Source organism: Xyrauchen texanus, chromosome 21, assembly GCF_025860055.1.
Source record: "Xyrauchen texanus isolate HMW12.3.18 chromosome 21, RBS_HiC_50CHRs, whole genome shotgun sequence".
NCBI classification, from domain to species: Eukaryota; Metazoa; Chordata; class Actinopteri; order Cypriniformes; family Catostomidae; genus Xyrauchen; species Xyrauchen texanus.
Window position 1 is genome coordinate 36,960,580 of NC_068296.1, and position 17,560 is coordinate 36,978,139.

The window sequence follows — 17,560 nt, forward strand, 5'->3', positions numbered from 1 at the left end:
ATTTTAAACTGTTCATCAAGCACAACAGTTAACACTCACAGTTAACACTCACAATGTATACACCGGACGCGAGAGTCACGTCGCATCACTTGGCATTTCAAGTCACTCCGTGAAGATTATATCAAGCAATATGAATCGTATTATGTTGTATTTGGGCTTGTTTTCATCATGAGTATCTGCAACAAAAAAAACTAAATATCTTATGCAATGTTTCTTCTAAAAAAAGATAAAGAATGTTTCTTGTTTTAAGGATTTTTTTTACAGGAAAATACTACAACAACTGGACCTTCTTTATATTAGGTGTACTTTAGAATTTGATACAGTGTACTTATTATGTAAATACTAGGGCTGTCAATCAATTCTACATTTTTAATCAAATGAATTACATGCTATGCTGATCAAATTAATCGCATACATAAATATTTGCTGAGAAAAAGACCTCAGATAACGTTAATTCAAGATATAATGATTAAATAATTATAAATAGCGAGTTTCACTTACTGCCCCCTGGAGAAAACAGATGGTACTACAAAATTGAATTGCTCAGACATATGGAATATTCCTTATTATGATCTGGGGACATGATTAATTGCGCCAATTTTTTTAACATGTTATTTTTCATAGAATGAATTGCACTGAATTAACACGTTTTAAATCAACAGCCCCAATAAATACTTGTTGCATTTTACTTACATTTAAAGTACTTGCATTTAATTACATCTGTAATTACACTGTAAGTATGCAAACCTTACCCTTACATCTAACCCAACCCTTAACCTAACCACTAACCCTAACCCGTGCCTGGGCAAGAAATTGCATTTTATCTTAGCATAAAGCTAATATTCACATGACAATTTACACAATGTTAACTATTTCTGCTTCCAACCCCACAGAGTGTACACAACCACAACTTTTTCTGAACATACTGCATGTGGATTCTCTCTCTTTCTGCATTTTGAAAGGGATAAATCAGCCTCCGAAGGACTCTCACGGGGAGAACAATCATGATAGCCATGCTGGGAAATCACTTCAAACAGAATATCAAATAAAAATGACTTAAAAGGTGTATTCCAAAAAAACTTTATTTGTGAGCCTCACACCTTTCAGCCCTCCACAGCTCTCACAGTGGATGGTAAAGTCTTCGAAGGAAATAGGGCATAGGGATGATCACTTCTGAATGACCACTTTTAGGCAGCATTCCCCTTCACTTTTAACATGCACTTGCTAACTTCACTAAGCACTTCCCGTCAGGGGAATCCCCGCCGCCATTTTGGAAATCCGTACTACTTCATTACGTGGGTGAGGGAAGTTTCGGTTAAAAGACCCTCAACCCCTTGTTTTGATCGAGGGAGCTAGCCTACACAGATGTACATTTCAGGAAGCTCCATACCCCACAATGTAACTCAGTTGTGACATCACAGCAGATCACAATTCACCCCCCACCCCACACAACTTTAGTGAATAATATAATGGAAATTTGTTTACATATGTTGGTGAAGTTAGGCCAATTAAGCAGTTTAGAAGAGTTATACTGAGAGTTAACCTCATAATAATTGACGCTACCAGACATAGCCTATGTGTTCATTGCAATGTTACCATTTTCATTTGTGGAAAACTTGCTAAATCTTTACTAACAATTTATTCTTATATAAAATGTTTTTTTGCATATCAAGATTTATCTATACACAAGCCTCTGAAATTACAACTAAACTTTACCTAAATAATTATACATGTATACATTTATTAGTTTTCTTGTTGGCAAAGTCACCATAACATTTCTGAAATGTTGTTCAGTCTATCCTGAGACATTTCTGCTGTCAGGTAGTTTTAGAAAGTTTTAGAAACTTAAATTAGGGCTGGCCTGGGTATTGTTACAGGTTTCCAGATTCAAATATATATTTTTTCATCATATTGGTCACATTGTAGCTCTTGAAAAATGGTCAAACTCATTATATTCCATCAATAAATATCTTGAAACTGCATTTATTATTTTGCATACATATATTTGTTACATGTTTGTTGTTTACTGTTATGCTGGGTGTGGAGGCAGGACAAGACGGACAAGAGGTGCGGATCCAGACGCGTTTTTTATTGAGATAAACACATAAGAACTAAAAGGTAAACACAAAGGAAAGTCCACGATGGGAAAACAGGAAACTTAAGCACAACGAAACAGATTTAAACACGATGAAACAAAACTCAAACAAAACTAAGAACTCGGGTAGGGAACACAGGCTTGACAACATTCCAGAAACAAACATTCGCAAACAACGACCGACAGAGAGTGAACAAACAGACAGGGTTTAATTACACAGACAAAGTGGAGACTGAACGAGACACAGGTGAAAACAATGATGAGTGCAGGCAGTGGGGGAGGCAGGGAATTGTGGGAAATGTAGTTTAACACACGGACAGTGAGACTCAGGGCGGACAACAGGGAAAACATGACATGGACCGGGATCGGTGACGGGTGAGATGGAAAATACAGAGCGGACAACAAGGAAACGTGAAATAAACGTGATAGTGAAACCGAGAACAAAGGGCAGACAACACAGGAACGTAACATAACCCCCCCTAAAAGGACCGGATTCCAGATGGTCTTATAGCAAAAAGAAACCCCACAAAGAAGAACAAAAACAAAAGATCCAAGGAGTGAGGGGGTAGACCCGGGGGAACACAGACAGATGAAAGGGAACACAAGGGACACAGAGACCATCCAAGGAGGCACAAGGGACAAATAGGCAGTCCATGGGAGCACAAGGGGCAATTAGACAGTCTACGGGGATACAAGGGGCAATTAGGCAGTCCATGGGGGCACAAGGGGCAATTAGGCAGTCCGTGGGGGCACAAAGGGAAATCAGACAGTCCACGGGGCCAATTAGGCAGTCCCTGGGGGCACACAGGGACAGGTTTAGGAGGCCAGGGAGGTATCGACCGGGCAGGGACAGGTTTCGGTGGTCTGGGAGGTGTTGACCGGGCAGGGACAGGTTTCGATGGCCCGGGGGCTGGCCAGAAGGCAAAGGCCGGTTCAGGGGGCCTGGGAGGAGGCCACAGGACAGAGGCCGGTTTTGGTGGCCTGGGAGATGGCCGTGGGGCAAGGACCGGTTCAGGGGACCTGGGAGGAGTGGCCACTGGGGAGGCCGGCGGAACCACGTGAAGCGGAGCCAAGGAGGACCTCTGAGGCGGAGCCGAGGGAGGCTCGGGAGGCGAAGCCGTGGGAGGTGATGACTTAGAAGGCTCAGAAGGCGGAGCTGAGGGAGGCTCAGGAGGTGGAGCTGAAGGAGGCTCAGGAGGCGGAGCCGAGGTAGGCGGCGCCGTAGGAGGCTTTAGGAGCAGAGACCTGGAAGGCTCTGGAGTCTCTGGGGACAGAGCCGTAGGAGGCTCTGGAGGCGGAGCCGTAGGAGGCTCGGGAGGCAGAGCCGTAGGAGGCTCGGGAGGCTCTGAGGGCGGAGCCGTCGGAGGCTCGGGTGGCTCGAGTTGCGGAGCCGTAGGAGGTTCTGGAGGCAGAGACGTAGGAGGCTTAAGAGGCTCTGGAGGCAGAGCCGAGGGAGGCTCGGGGAGAAGAGCCGCAGGAGGCTGAGCCGAAGGAGGCTCGGGAGGCGGAGCCGTAGGAGGTTCTGGAGGCGGAGCCGTAGGAGGCTTAAGAGGCTCTGGAGGTGGAGCCGTAGGAGGCTCTGGAGGCTCGAGAGGCGTAGCCATAGAAGGCGAGGGAGGTGGCGCCGTAGGAGGTTTCGGAAGGCTCGAGGGGCGGAGCCCTGGAAGGCTCTAGAGACTTGAGGGGCGGAGCCCTGGAAGGCTCGAGAGGCTCGAGAGGTGGAGCTCTGGAAAGCTCGAGAGGCGGAGCTCTGGAAAGCTTGGAAGGCGAAGCTCTGGAAAGCTCGGGAGGCTCAGAAGGCGGAGCTCTAGGAAGCTTGGAAGGCGGAGCTCTGGGGAGCTCAGAAGGCGGAGCTCTGGAAAGCTTGGAAGGCGGAGCTCTAGGGAGCTCGGAAGGCGGAGCTCTGGAGAGCTCGGAAGGCGGAGCTCTGGAAAGCTCGGAAGACGGAGCTCTGGAAAGCTCGGAAGGCGGAGCTCTGGAAAGCTCGGAAGGCGGAGCTCTGGAAAGCTCGGAAGGCTCGGAAGGCGGAGCTCTAGGAAGCTCGGAAGGCAAGGCTCTGGAAAGCTCGGAAGGTGGAGCTCTGGAAAGCTCGGAAGGTGTTGGCTCTTGGACGGTCTTGGCTGCTGGCGCTGGCTCTTGGACGGTCATGGCTACAGGCGCTGGCTCAGGGACGGTCGAAGCTACAGGCGCTGGCTCACTGCTGGCGGAGGCGACACGCGCTGGTTCCCTGACGGCTGAGGCGACAGGCGCTGGCTCACTGACATCGTGGAATAGTGGCTCTGGCTGGGTGACCATGGCTGACGAGGACTCGGGCTCGCTGACCATGGCTGACGAGGGCTCAGGCTCGTAGACCGGGGCAGGCGTGGGCCGGAAGGCGGAAGCCCGTCTTCTCTCCCTCCTCTGGGCAGACGAAGTGGGCCGCGCTGGCTCATGGAAGATGACTGGCGTGAGGGTGACCTCGTTGACAGGTGGAACTGGTGTGACAGGAAGCGCCATGGGTGACTGGAGAGTCACCACTGAGGGAGGCGAGGTAGGATCCTCCTCAGCGACGCCCACGGTTATCGGCCAGCCGCAAACCCGCAACGTCATCTCCACGAAGCTGCATAGAGTCCACTCATGCGTTGCTGGTGGCAACCGCTCCCTCAATGAGGCGTTTAGGTTGCCCCTGAAGTAGACCACCAGGGCAGAGTCCGGGAAGTCAGATACGCTAGCCAGCTTGAGGAAGTCGCCAATGTGGTTCACCGCTGGTCGGTCCCCTTGTTGTAAACACATCAGCCGAAAGTTGGCCTGTTGGACCGCTGGATCCATTTTCTTGGTCGGTCATTCTGTTATGCTGGGTGTGGAGGCAGGACAAGACGGACAAGAGGTGCGGATCCAGACGTGGTTTTTATTGAGATAAACACATAAGAACTAAAAGGTAAGGATGGCTGGCGCGAAACAGACGTTCCGAAGCTTTGCGAGATCCCGAAGCAAAGATGATTCGAAACACTGATCCGAAGCGTGATTCAAAACACCCACGTCACGTGACAACGGCTAAATGAAGCGTCTAAGTGTTTCATCAGGTGGAGTGCTCCGCCGAATCAGGGTTTCATTGATTGGTCGGTTCGGGAACAAATCACACAATCACACAGTATAAAAGTTTTGTCAACGCATTTTCATATCGTGGGTTTTTGTGAGAGGAGTTTGGTTTTGAGATAGTGGATTTTTGGTGATATAGTGACATTTATAGTGCGATTTGTTTAGTTATATTTAGGATTTAATTTACATTTACACATTGACTTAGAGACACACAGAGTACATATAGTGACACATGAATAGATGCATTGATAGAAATATATATATATATATATATATATAGATTAATAGATAGATACATATATTACAGATACATATAGATTATTAGATAGATAGGCTACATATAAAATAGATAGATAGATAGATAGATAGATAGATAGATAGATAGATAGATAGATAGATAGATAGATAGATAGATAGATAGATAGATAGATAGATAGATAGATAGATAGATAGATAGATAGATAAGAAAGAAATGGAGGCTCCACAGAAGAGATGCCGTACATCTGTGGTGTGGGAGCATTTCCATTTGGAAACCCCAAATAAAGTGAGATGTGTGTATTGTGATCGGCAGCTCACCTACTGCAACAATACATCATCCATGATGCGCCATTTGAGGAGCATTCATCCTGCCATTCTGCAGGGTGCAGAGGATGGTAGTGTTCCCCTGTACCAAGGCCTGCTACTGACACTGCTGGGCCATCTAAGCAAGGTATGCATTGTTTGAAATATAGGCTAATTATAAGTGAAATATAATAACTAAGTGTTGGGCCATTGTTTAGAAAGGCCATGGACTAAGACATGCCTAACATCCCAATCACAACTGCCAATCACTTTAAAAACAAATGTTGTCAATATAATATTATACTTTGTGAATATACATTTTATATGTCTACATATGAGTACCCAATCTACAGCCAAGACATCATTTTGTTTTTTTGTAATTGTTGTATTTCTATAATGCACTTTATCTTTCTCTGCACACTGAGCATAAATATTCATAACATAACTTTGTTTAGGAAGGTTTCAAATGAACCAGTAGACTACTTTCACGGTAGGCTACTATTTTTCCAATATATTTGTCTGAAAGTATGTTTTATCTTCTCTTTTAAAAGGCAGACAGAGGGAATTGGATGAGGCTCTTCTGAACATGGTGGTGAAGGATCTGCAGCCCTTCACCATCGTGGAGGATGAGGGTTTCAGGGCCTTTGTGAACAAGCTTGATCCAAGCTATGTCCTCCCATCCCGAAGGTGCTTAAAACAATGGTCAGCTGAAAGGTACAACACAACCAAGGAGAAGACAATGGAGGACCTACAAAGGCGGAATTTGTTAGCCTTACGGCTGACATGTGGTCTTCCATTAATATGGATGGATATCTTGGTGTAACATGCCATTACATAACACCAGAGGCAACAATGGCAACTGTTTTACTGGGTGTAAGGAGGTTTTACCAAACCCACACAGCCCAGCATCTCATGGAGGCTAAAGCCTTGCTAATGGCTGAGTGGGGAATAACCTCCAAAGTTCACTGCATGGTGACTGACAATGCATCCAACATGATCCTAAGTGCCCAGCTACTCAACCTTCGCCATGTCCCATGTTTTGCTCATAATTTGAATTTGATAGTGAAAAAGGCCCTGGATCAAACCCCAGTCATCAATGAAATTCGCCAGAAAGCCAGAAAGATAGTGGGGTTGTTCAGATCCAGCTGCAAAGCAAAGGACAAGCTTGTGGAGATGCAGAGCTTGATGGGCAGACCAAGTCTGAAAATGATACAGGAGGTTGAAACGAGATGGAACAGCACATTCGACATGCTACAACGCTTGTATGAGCAACGTGAGCCAGTGGCTGCTGCACTTGCCAATTTAAACAGTGATACTGCTCCCCTGACAAGTCTTGAGTATGACATTATTCAACAGGCATTGACACTTCTTCAACCATTCAAACTAGCAACAACAGAGATGTCAGAGGAACAGAGAGTGTCTGCTTCAAAGCTCATACCATTGTACAGGATGTTGTAGCACAAGCTTGCACAGAAAAAAGGAAATGCAACGCAGGAATCAACTGTACAATTAGGTAGGACACTATGACCATACCTGTAATTGGCCATAACTCTCATATTGTTGTCATTATTTTAATTAATATGGTTTTCTCTTGTGTTGGCTCATAGGCTCACATCTACAAGAAGGTCTGCACTCCAGATGTGGAGGGTACGAGACTTTTAGAGCCTTGGCACTGGCTACACTGCTGGACCCAAGGTTTAAAAATGTGGCTTTTGGAAATCCTGCCAAAGCCCTGGATGCTGAAAAGCACATCACACTGGAGTGTGCTTCACTGATGCGTTCAAACACAACTCCTGGTGAGTTTCAGTCTATGTTATCTTATGTAATGTGATTCATGAAATTTATACTTCATATGTGTTGTCAGTTTATGATTTGTTACTAATTGCCGTTTCTTTTAATTCAGAACCACAAATGTCAACATCAGGCCCATCATCAACACCAGTTGAAACACAAGACAGTTTATGGGAACATTTTGACAATCGTATCCGTGAGACCCAGATGATACACAATCCTACAGCTGATGCCACAGTGGAAGTGAAAAAATACCTCAGCGATGCGTTTTTGCCCAGAACTCATGATCCTCTAACTTACTGGAAAGAGAGAGCAGTAATCTTTCCTCATTTGTATGTCCTAGCTAAAAAATATCTTTGTATGCCAGCAACAAGTGTCCCTTGTGAGAGAATTTTTCAAAGGCTGGAGAAATTATCTGTAAAAAAGAAGTAGGCTGAGTCCTTCAACAGCAGAGAAATTAATATTTTTGAATAAAAATCTATAAGAAAGGGAGACATTGTGGCTTGATTTATTTTTATTAATATTCATTTTTCATGACCAAAATCACATTATGCAATGTGAAGAGACTACAGGTTACAAGCTTCATATATTACAAAAATACAATAAAAAAAAAAAAAAACCAACACATTTTTTTATTAGCTCTTTGTAAAGGTTGTTTCAGATCAACACCTGCAAGTGACCACTAGGTGTCACCGTGGAGACGGGTTTCGGATTGATTCGAAGCCTCGAAACAAAATGGCACATTTGCTTCGACTGTTTCATTGCTTCACGAAGCCTCGATCTGCCCATCTCTACTAAAAGGTAAACACAAAGGAAAGTCCATGATGGGAAAACAGGAAACTTAAGCACAACAAAACAGATTTAAACACGATGAAACAAAACTCAAACAAAACTAAGAACTCGGGTAGGGAACACAGACCAGGCTTGACAACATTCCAGAAACAAACATTCGCAAACAACGACCGACAGAGAGTGAACAAACAGACAGGGTTTAAATACACAGACAAAGTGGAGACTGAACGAGACACAGGTGAAAACAATGATGAGTGCAGGCAGTGGGGGAGGCCGGGAATTGTGGGAAATGTAGTTTAACACACGGACAGTGAGACTCAGGGCGGACAACAGGGAAAACATGACATGGATCAGGATCGGTGATGGGTGAGATGGAAAATACGGAGCGGACAACAAGGAAACGTGAAATAAACGTGATAGTGAAACCGAGAACAAAGGGCAGACAACACAGGAACGTAACATTTACATGCATATATTGTTCTATTTACAATGATTTGCATCGATACTCAGAACATGTGCTAAATCGGTACTGTCTCTTTAAATAGACAACGGCATCTGAGCGCAACTACAGTTGATTTTGTTCCTCGCATAATCTTTTAGTGGCATATTGTGAGGAAAATTTCACATGTAACTCATGTGACATAACAGATCATCATAGATAAACATCATCTGATGGTAAATGTTGCACTAAAGGATAATATGTTTATACAGTAGATGCGGCGTGAGTAGCGGCAGATGTTGACAGTTTGGTTTGAATTGTGCACGTCACTTTATTAAGCAAGCATCTGATTGTTGTTCACTGTTTTATAAAAAACATGAAATTATGCAGTTGCTAATAATGTTACCAACCACCTGGTGAATATTTCCCTTTTATTTTCTCACCAAAAGCAATTTTGTCCTCACATGTGGCACATGCAAAATGTGTTCATTTTGGACTGTTTACATGAATATCAAACTAATATTCAAAAAGTAGTTACGTTGAGAGGTATGACTCACTTTTCTACTGTGAAAAACTCACAAATTGTCTGCTACCTCCTGCTCTTTCTCTGCTCCTTTTTCTGTTGAAATGTATGATTTTGGATTCATTTCTGTAGATACATTAACAGATTGGAGCAATGTACAATGTACTACCTGTACTCACACACACATAATTAACATATCTCTACTTACAGGCACTTTTCGCACTACATTTAATCAGGCTCGAGTATCCCTGCTGCTGAAAATACTGCACGTAACCCCACACAAGTAGAAAATTACAGACCAGTCTCTCTCATCCCATTCATGGCAAAAACACTTGAAAGTGCATTTTTCTCTTGAACAGAACAAGCTGTTGGATGACAATCAGCCAGGCTTCAAAAGTGGACACTCTACCGAGTGGAGCCCTGCTGTCTGTCATTGAGACAGGCAAAAGCTGAATCCAGATCATCCATCCTGATTCTGCTGGTTCTTTCTGCAGCCTTTGACACAGTCAACCATCAGATCTTACTCTCCACCCTCACTTCGCTGGGCATCACTGGAACTGTGCTTATCTGGTTTAATTCCTATCTCTCAGGTCAGCCCTTCAAGGTAGCCTGGAGAGGTGAGGTGTCCAAGCCACATCAGCTACTTACTGGGATACCTCAGGGTTCAGTCCTTGGGCCACTTCTCTTCTCAATATACACAACATCACTGGGACCCATCATTCAGGCACATGGTTTTTCTTACCACTTCTACGCCGATGACATGCAGCTCTACTTGTCTTTCCAGCCCACAACACCACAGTAACTGCTCGAATCTCTGCCTGTTTGGCAGACATCTCAGCCTGGATGAAGGAACACCACCTGCAACCCTGCTGTTGAACACAACATCACCATTCAGCTGGGTTCAACTACAGTAACACCTTCCAAAACTGTCAGAAATCTAGGTGTAACTATCAAAAACAAACTAAATTTCACAGACCACATCTCAAAGACTGCAAGATCATGTAGATTTACACTCAACAATATCAGGAAGACAAGACCCTTCCTCTCTGAACATGCCACACAACTGCTTGTTCAGTCACTTGTCATAACTAGACTGGACTACTGTAACGCTCTCATTGCAGGCCTCCCTGCATGTGCAATTAGACCTCTGCAAATGATCCAGAATGCAGCAGCACGTCTGGTCTTTAATGAACCAAAGACAGCACATGTTACACCACTCTTTGTCTCTCTCCTCTGGCTGCTGGTTGATGCTCGTATCAAATTCAAGGCTCTGAAGGTGGCATACAGATCAGTCACTGGGTCTGCTCTAGCATACCTAAAATCATTTCTGCACAGCTACGTGCCCACTAGAAGCCTGCGGTCGGCTAAGTAACATCACCTTTTTGTACCAACACAAAGAGGCACCAAAACACTTTCCCAAACCTTCGGCTTCATCGTACCACCTTCTCAACTCCATCCGTGAAGCTGATTCACTTTCTGTCTTCAACAAACGGCTAAATATTTATATTTAAATTTGGATAAAAGCGTCTGCCAAATTAATAAATGTAAATGTACATCATGATGTGTACTCATTTTAGACTACATGCTGGCTGATGGACCAGACCACTTTCACTTCTGATAAGGGGTAGGGGTGGCTAACTTGGGAGGAGACAAGGCCTATTACAAGGGAAATTTTCACAAGTGGAAAACAGACTCTTGCCACCTTTAATTCAAAACAATAGCATGTTATTACTGTATGTATATAATAAATGATAATATAATGGAATATCAATGTAGACTTTCTGTGGTCCCCCCTCCAGTGAGGGCCCCTGTTACTCAAGTCCATCATTACCCACAATCCGACGTCCCTGCACAACAAAACAAATAGTATAAATGCACCTTTAAAAGGTACTCAATAGATTGAAGGTCCACTTAAGGGTACTACCCAAGTGACAACCCTTAGTAATGAATGTACTACTGAACTACATGGTGGAAGAACTGTTTATTCTGACTATTATTATGAGTAAATATAACTTTTGTAAATGATTTATTGAACAATAGTATCTTTTATCATATTGCTGTTGCTGCTATTTTATTAAAGCAGCTAAGTAATTTACCCATAGTGAAAGCACTGTAACGTACAGCCTCGTATGACTTATAGTTTCAGTAGAGTAATTCAAGTAAACACATCCAAGTGAATAACTCTACAAGACATTCTACATGCCCTGGAAAAGTGAGAATTTAAGTTATGGCACATTAGTCCAGAGGTGTCTGAAGAAAGTGAGGCTTATTAACACTCTCACTCTTTTGACCAGCCTCACCTTAAAGGCTTAAAGGATGGGACACCGACAGCTATATTTGACCCAACAGCAAACCCACAACCCATCAGTAAGTGTTGTTACTAATTTCAAATGCCTTAAAGGCACAGCAGCAAAATCCAACCTGTTTAATTCTAAAGGGGAGTTCAAACTGACAGCAATCTGCAGAGATAAAGTGACCAGAAGACTTTTGTTTTCCACTAAAATTGGAAATTTGAGGCAACAAACCGAAAACATGGAGCAAAGCCTTGTTAATTTGAGAAATGTCTCACCATTAGCAAATCATATCTGTCAGAAATGTAAAACCTTTAACATAATGTTGTTAAAAACTGTTCCTCCTTTTGAAATACTTAAATATGAAAACAATAACAACATTTGAGGGAATGTAACACTGCTAAACCACCATAGTACAATGCGTTGTTGGAGAAATTAACTAGCTAGTCACGACTGTTTCCTGAAACTGTACTATGTCGCACATACATCGTTCGAACCATGTTGGTTCAACAAGCTGTCATTAATGACATTACACAGGGGGTGGAGCAATAACTTCCAATATAAATTATTATACTTCATTTACAGGTACACCAGGAAGCTATTTAATGCACGAAAGCTGCTGAAGACACGGAAGCTGCGTGAACTATGTATTGTAAATGTGACAGTACATTGTGCTGCAATAGTGGGGTTTCCCTTTACATCAGACTTTGGGATTCCCCCGACGCACTTCACCACATACGCACATGCGCACTCTTCAAAATCATATAAGAAATTAACTTATTCATTAACATGGACAGATAATAAGTTCTCTGACAGAAGCTGTGTGTTAAAGCGCTTTCTCTCAACAGTCTTTAATCCCTTAAACAGCTGCATTCGCTTTTATGTAACGTTTGAACAACGCTTTCTTCAAAACCCCGGAATAAGCAGTTTTCCTAAGTGCGTGTAAACACACCTGATAGAATTAATATATATATATATATATTATATTGAGGGTGGCCTGGGTAGCTCAGCGAGTAAATTCGCTAACTACCACCCCTGGAGTCGTGAGTTCGAATCCAGGGTGTACTGAGTGACTCCAGCCAGGTCTCCTAAGCAACCAAATTGGCCTGGTTGCTAGGGAGAGTAGAGTTACATGGGGTAACCTCCTTGTGGTTGCTATAATGTGGTTCGTTCTCGGTGGGGTGCATGATGATTTGTGTGTGGATGCCGTGGAGAATAGCATGAAGCCTCCACACAGGCTATGTCTCTGTTTTCTTAAATGTATTTAGTAAAAATTACTAACAGCACTCAAACTGCAAGGACAGTCCTCGAGATCTCAACGGGGATAAAACAAAATTGAGACTCTACTACAACATCAATTCTCTTCGAACTAAAACCTTTTAATAATCAGTCCTAACTTTTAATCATTACACCATGTACAGGTATCACCAGCACTTTTGACATATAATTATTACAGACATGTTAATTCTTGATATCAGCAATGGAATTACTACTAGTGAAAAACATTCTTGAAAGCCTTTTAAGATCTCTTTAATTACTCCATTTCGAGATCTAACATGTTGAACCACATTTACTGATATAAAATATTAGCATTTTAATTCCTTTGTTGATCTTATGAATTAGCATTTTAACTTGTGAAAATTGAATTATTGATATCTATAAAGCATATCCTGCATGTGAATAAATGTTGAAAGGGCTTGTGATAAACCAGGCACAATGCAATAAACCAACAAGAGATAAAAGATATTCCTTCCATGTAAATCTGGAAAAAAAATAACCAAAAAATCCAGCCACTACCACAAGAAGCGACAAGACCATTTGGCATCATGTTACAATAAGGTTCCATTTGTTAACATTTGTTAACGCATTAGTTATAATGAACTAACAATGAACAATATAATGTACGTATATATATTTTAAAGCATTTATTCATCTTTGTATGTTATTAATAAAAATACATTTGTTCATTGTTAGTTCATGTTAGTTCATAGTGCATTATCTACTGTTAACATACACAACTTTTCATTTTAAGATGTATTAGTATATACCGTAAATTAACATTAACTCAGATTAATAAATGCTTTGTAAATTATTGTTAGTTCATGTTAACTAATGTAATTAACTAATGTAAACAAATGAAACCTTAATGTAAAGTGTGATTTTTTTGATCATTGCACAAATGTTGTAGTGAAGTAAATATAGCAGAAAAGATTAAGTACTTTCTATATTGAATGCTAGTTTAAGCTTGAACTTAAAAAAATTAAGTAAATTCTACATTCAAACATGTAAAAATGAATGACATAAATGCATATTATATAGTATGGTTTGTTATCTTTACAGTGTGTCATCATATATCAATCCTAAAGTAGAAAACATTGTCATGTTTATTTGCTCATTTGAGTGATTATCACTGGTAAATAATAAGTACATTTTACTGAAATTTTCGAAGCTGGTATTCCCAGAATGCAATAGGCTTGAATAATTAATAGACTTGCATGGTTTCACTGTTTGCATTAAACTTCCTTGTGGGAGGTCTCTACAATATGTCATGCGGAACATGATTAAGGAAAGTTCAATATGTGACATGTTTAAATAATATGCTTGTTTAAATGTTACTATTTATTTAGGTAGCATGTCTTAGTTACTGTATTTACTCAAATGTTTCAGTTAAATTTACTCACTAACTTTAATCAATATTATGTCATAAAATTAAGTACATTTTACCCACTGTTATACTATTGAGATTTACTCAAACCAAAACAACTGGCAAAAGCTCTTTTTTCTGTTGAACCAGTCAAGCGTATAAATGCAAATACACCTGCATTGCTTTTAGGATTTATTTAGGCATGGTATATAAACAAATTATTTATTTGCATAAAACAAACCACCATGGGAGAGCTTTAGCATTTGTTGACTATGAGCTTGTTGGCCTCGGATGGCTATTCACTTTCATTGATCCACTTCCTCGGTGTAACCCTGATTTTTGCCTTTTTTTTTTTTTTTTAAAGAAAAGGAGGGACAAGGCAAAATATTTTTTGTGGTATTCAACATTGTGCCACAAATGCTGTTGATAAAACTTAACATGTGATAAACACGGAATATTCCACGACTGGTTACATCAGCAACTCAATGAATGGTTTCTGGTCACATTGTCTCTGCTAGTATGAACGGCCCTTTACACTGTGTTCTATCCAGACATAACACTATAAAATGAACAACACAAGATAAAAGGTATCTCTTTCATGTTAATCAGATTTTTCCCTCTTACCATCCGCAACCAGGATAAGTGATGTAACATTACATTCTTTCGATAGTTTAGCACAGTTAGGACACTGTGTTAGTCCTTTACCACCCGATTCCCACACATCTCTCAGCCCTTTTGTGTTTGTTAATAGATAAATATTTAAAATATGAAAATATTTATATAAGTTGGTTATGTTTAAAATAATTAATAGTGTAGTTCTCTCGGCTGTGTTTAATGCATTTTACCATGTTTAAATCCATTTGGCAAAATCCCTAAACTTTTCCCTCCAAATAAGTGCAAGTGCAGAATTTGTGCGGTGCTCCTAATGAGCAATAACACAATGGATTTTAACAGCTCCAGTGGGCGGGATCTCCCACGCAGAGGCATCACAGATCAAGAATGTGCAACTGGGAGCCCAAATTTAGCTGCAGCAGCATCAGACAGCACTGTGTCGGGTCACACATAAATAATATACAGTGGATATAAAAAGTCTACACACCCCTGTTAAAACTGCAGGTTTCTGTGATGTAAAAAATGAAACAAAGAATTTTTGCACCTTTAATATAAAAATTACAACATATGCAATACCACTGAAAACCAAAGTGACACATTTCAGAGAAAAAAAAATTAAAACTTAGAATAACCTAACTGCATAAGTGTGAACACCCCTGAACTTAAACCTAGTTGAGGCACCCTTTGATTTTATTACAGCACTAAGTCTGTTTGGATAAGAGTCTATTAGCTTGGCACATCTTGACTTGGGAATATTTTCCCATTTTTTCTTTGCCAAAACATTTTTGCAAGGGCATCTCCTGTGTACGGCCCTCTTCAGGTCCCTCCACAGATTTTCTATAGAATTCATGTCTGGGCTCTGGCTGGGCCATTCCAAAACATTCATTTTTATTTTGCTGAAGCCAAACTTTTGTTGATTTGGATGTGTGCTTTGGATCATTGTCATGCTGAAAGGTGAAAGATCTCTTTAAGACACCAGAAGGTTCTGTACCAAAATTGACTGGTACTTGGAGCGAATCATGATTCCCTCCACCTTCACTAAAGCCCCAGTTCCAGCTGAAGAAAAGCAGCCCCAAAGCATGATGCTGCCACCACCATGCTTCACCGTGGGTGTGGTGTTCCTTTGCTGATGTGCTGTGTTGTTTTTGCGCCAAAACATACAGTTTAAAAATTTGGGCAAAAAATGCAATCTTTGTCATATCTCTTTGTTGTCCATGGCTCTTGTAGTAGCATGCAAACAAGATGTCAGAAAAATCCTACATGAATGGCTGAGATTTATTTGGAGTTAATCAGAGTCACTTCAGGTGAAGACAGGTGTGTACTATTTCACATGAACTTGATGATTGGTTGATTCTGAACACAGCCACTTATCCAGTTATAAAAGGATGTGCACACTTATGCAGTAAAGTTATTCTAAGTTTTTCTCTCTCTGAAATGTGTCACTTTGGTTTTCAGTGGCATTGCATAGGTTGTAATTTTTACATTAAAGGTGCAAAAAGTCTGATATGATTTATCTTTGTTTCATTTTTGATATCACAAAAACCTGCTGTCTTAACAGGGTAGACTTTTTATATCCACTGTAATAGTATCATTAGAGAACAGAGAAAGAAATGACAAGCTGTTAAGCATTGACAGGCTACAGATCAACCCACACACAACAGGGGGATCTTAGTAAGACGAATGACAAAGCGCTTGTAAAGACCTAGAATGATCAAAGCTGTGGTTTTAAAACCCTCAGGAAGAAGGAGCCTTTCTGTGGAACAACTTTGGGGATTCAGATTCTTTTAAGTGTATCAGTTCATTTGAACGGATTGTTTCACTGATTTGATTCATTTGAGCCATCACACAAAAGTGTGCCCAAAAGTACAAGGCATTTTTCATGGTTTTTAAATAAAAATGTATTTATCAAAGTTATACAATATTTGAGTAAATACTGATATCACTGTAGGGTTGTGGCAAACAAGCCTCTTGTTCACCGGGAAAGGAGGAAGCAGGAATCGGATTCACAGTTAACAAGACTTTAATTATAACATAAAACACTGAACTGGAACACAACAACAGACGTCGACAAGACACACGCACACACGTGTGTGTGTGTGTGTGTGTGTGTGTGTGTGTGTGTGTGTCTCTCTCTCTTTCACTGGCATCCCTGGCTCCTCCTCTTATCTCTCTCCCACTGATTGGGCTACTTAGCACCAGGTGTGCACCCTCACGGCCTGGCCACGCCCTCCTCCTCATCACAAGGGCTATATAAAGAAGGTGCAGGTAAGTTACTGAAAAAGTAATCTACTAAAAATTACTTTATGTTGTAATCAGGTTACTTTTATGATTACTTCTTAGAAAAAGTTATCACATAACTAGTTTCTTTCTAAAATACTTTTCACTGTTTCTCCCATACAATGACTTAATAGCGGATGGTAGCACTTCCAACTCTCACCAAAAATGCAAAGACATGTACATATGAACATAATTAATTTCACATGTATTAAACACGTATAGAACACGTGTAATGTATTAATTATGTACTAAATTGAAATGTCTGTAACTGCAATCTGATAACAATTTAGATTGTGTGTTATACTACTTTTTGGACTAAAATAGTAATGAGATTACAGTAACTAATTACTTTGTAGTAGATGAGGGGGTTGCTCATCTACTGCTGCTCATCAGGGGCGATTTTAGGATTGAAATCTTTGATGAGATCTTAAATCTTAGGGTGCTCAGCCCCAATCTG

The 17,560-nt window shown here is 41.2% G+C and overlaps 1 long non-coding RNA gene across 1 annotated transcript; it reads left to right on the forward strand.

Annotated features, from left to right (window-relative positions):
* Nucleotides 1–6,492: 6,492 nt before the first annotated feature.
* On the forward strand, nt 6,493–7,915 carry LOC127661916 (uncharacterized). The gene is made up of 3 exons (XR_007972809.1): nt 6,493–7,247; nt 7,342–7,530; nt 7,638–7,915. It is a non-coding gene; the product is annotated as an uncharacterized LOC127661916 (long non-coding RNA).
* Nucleotides 7,916–17,560: the final 9,645 nt, after the last annotated feature.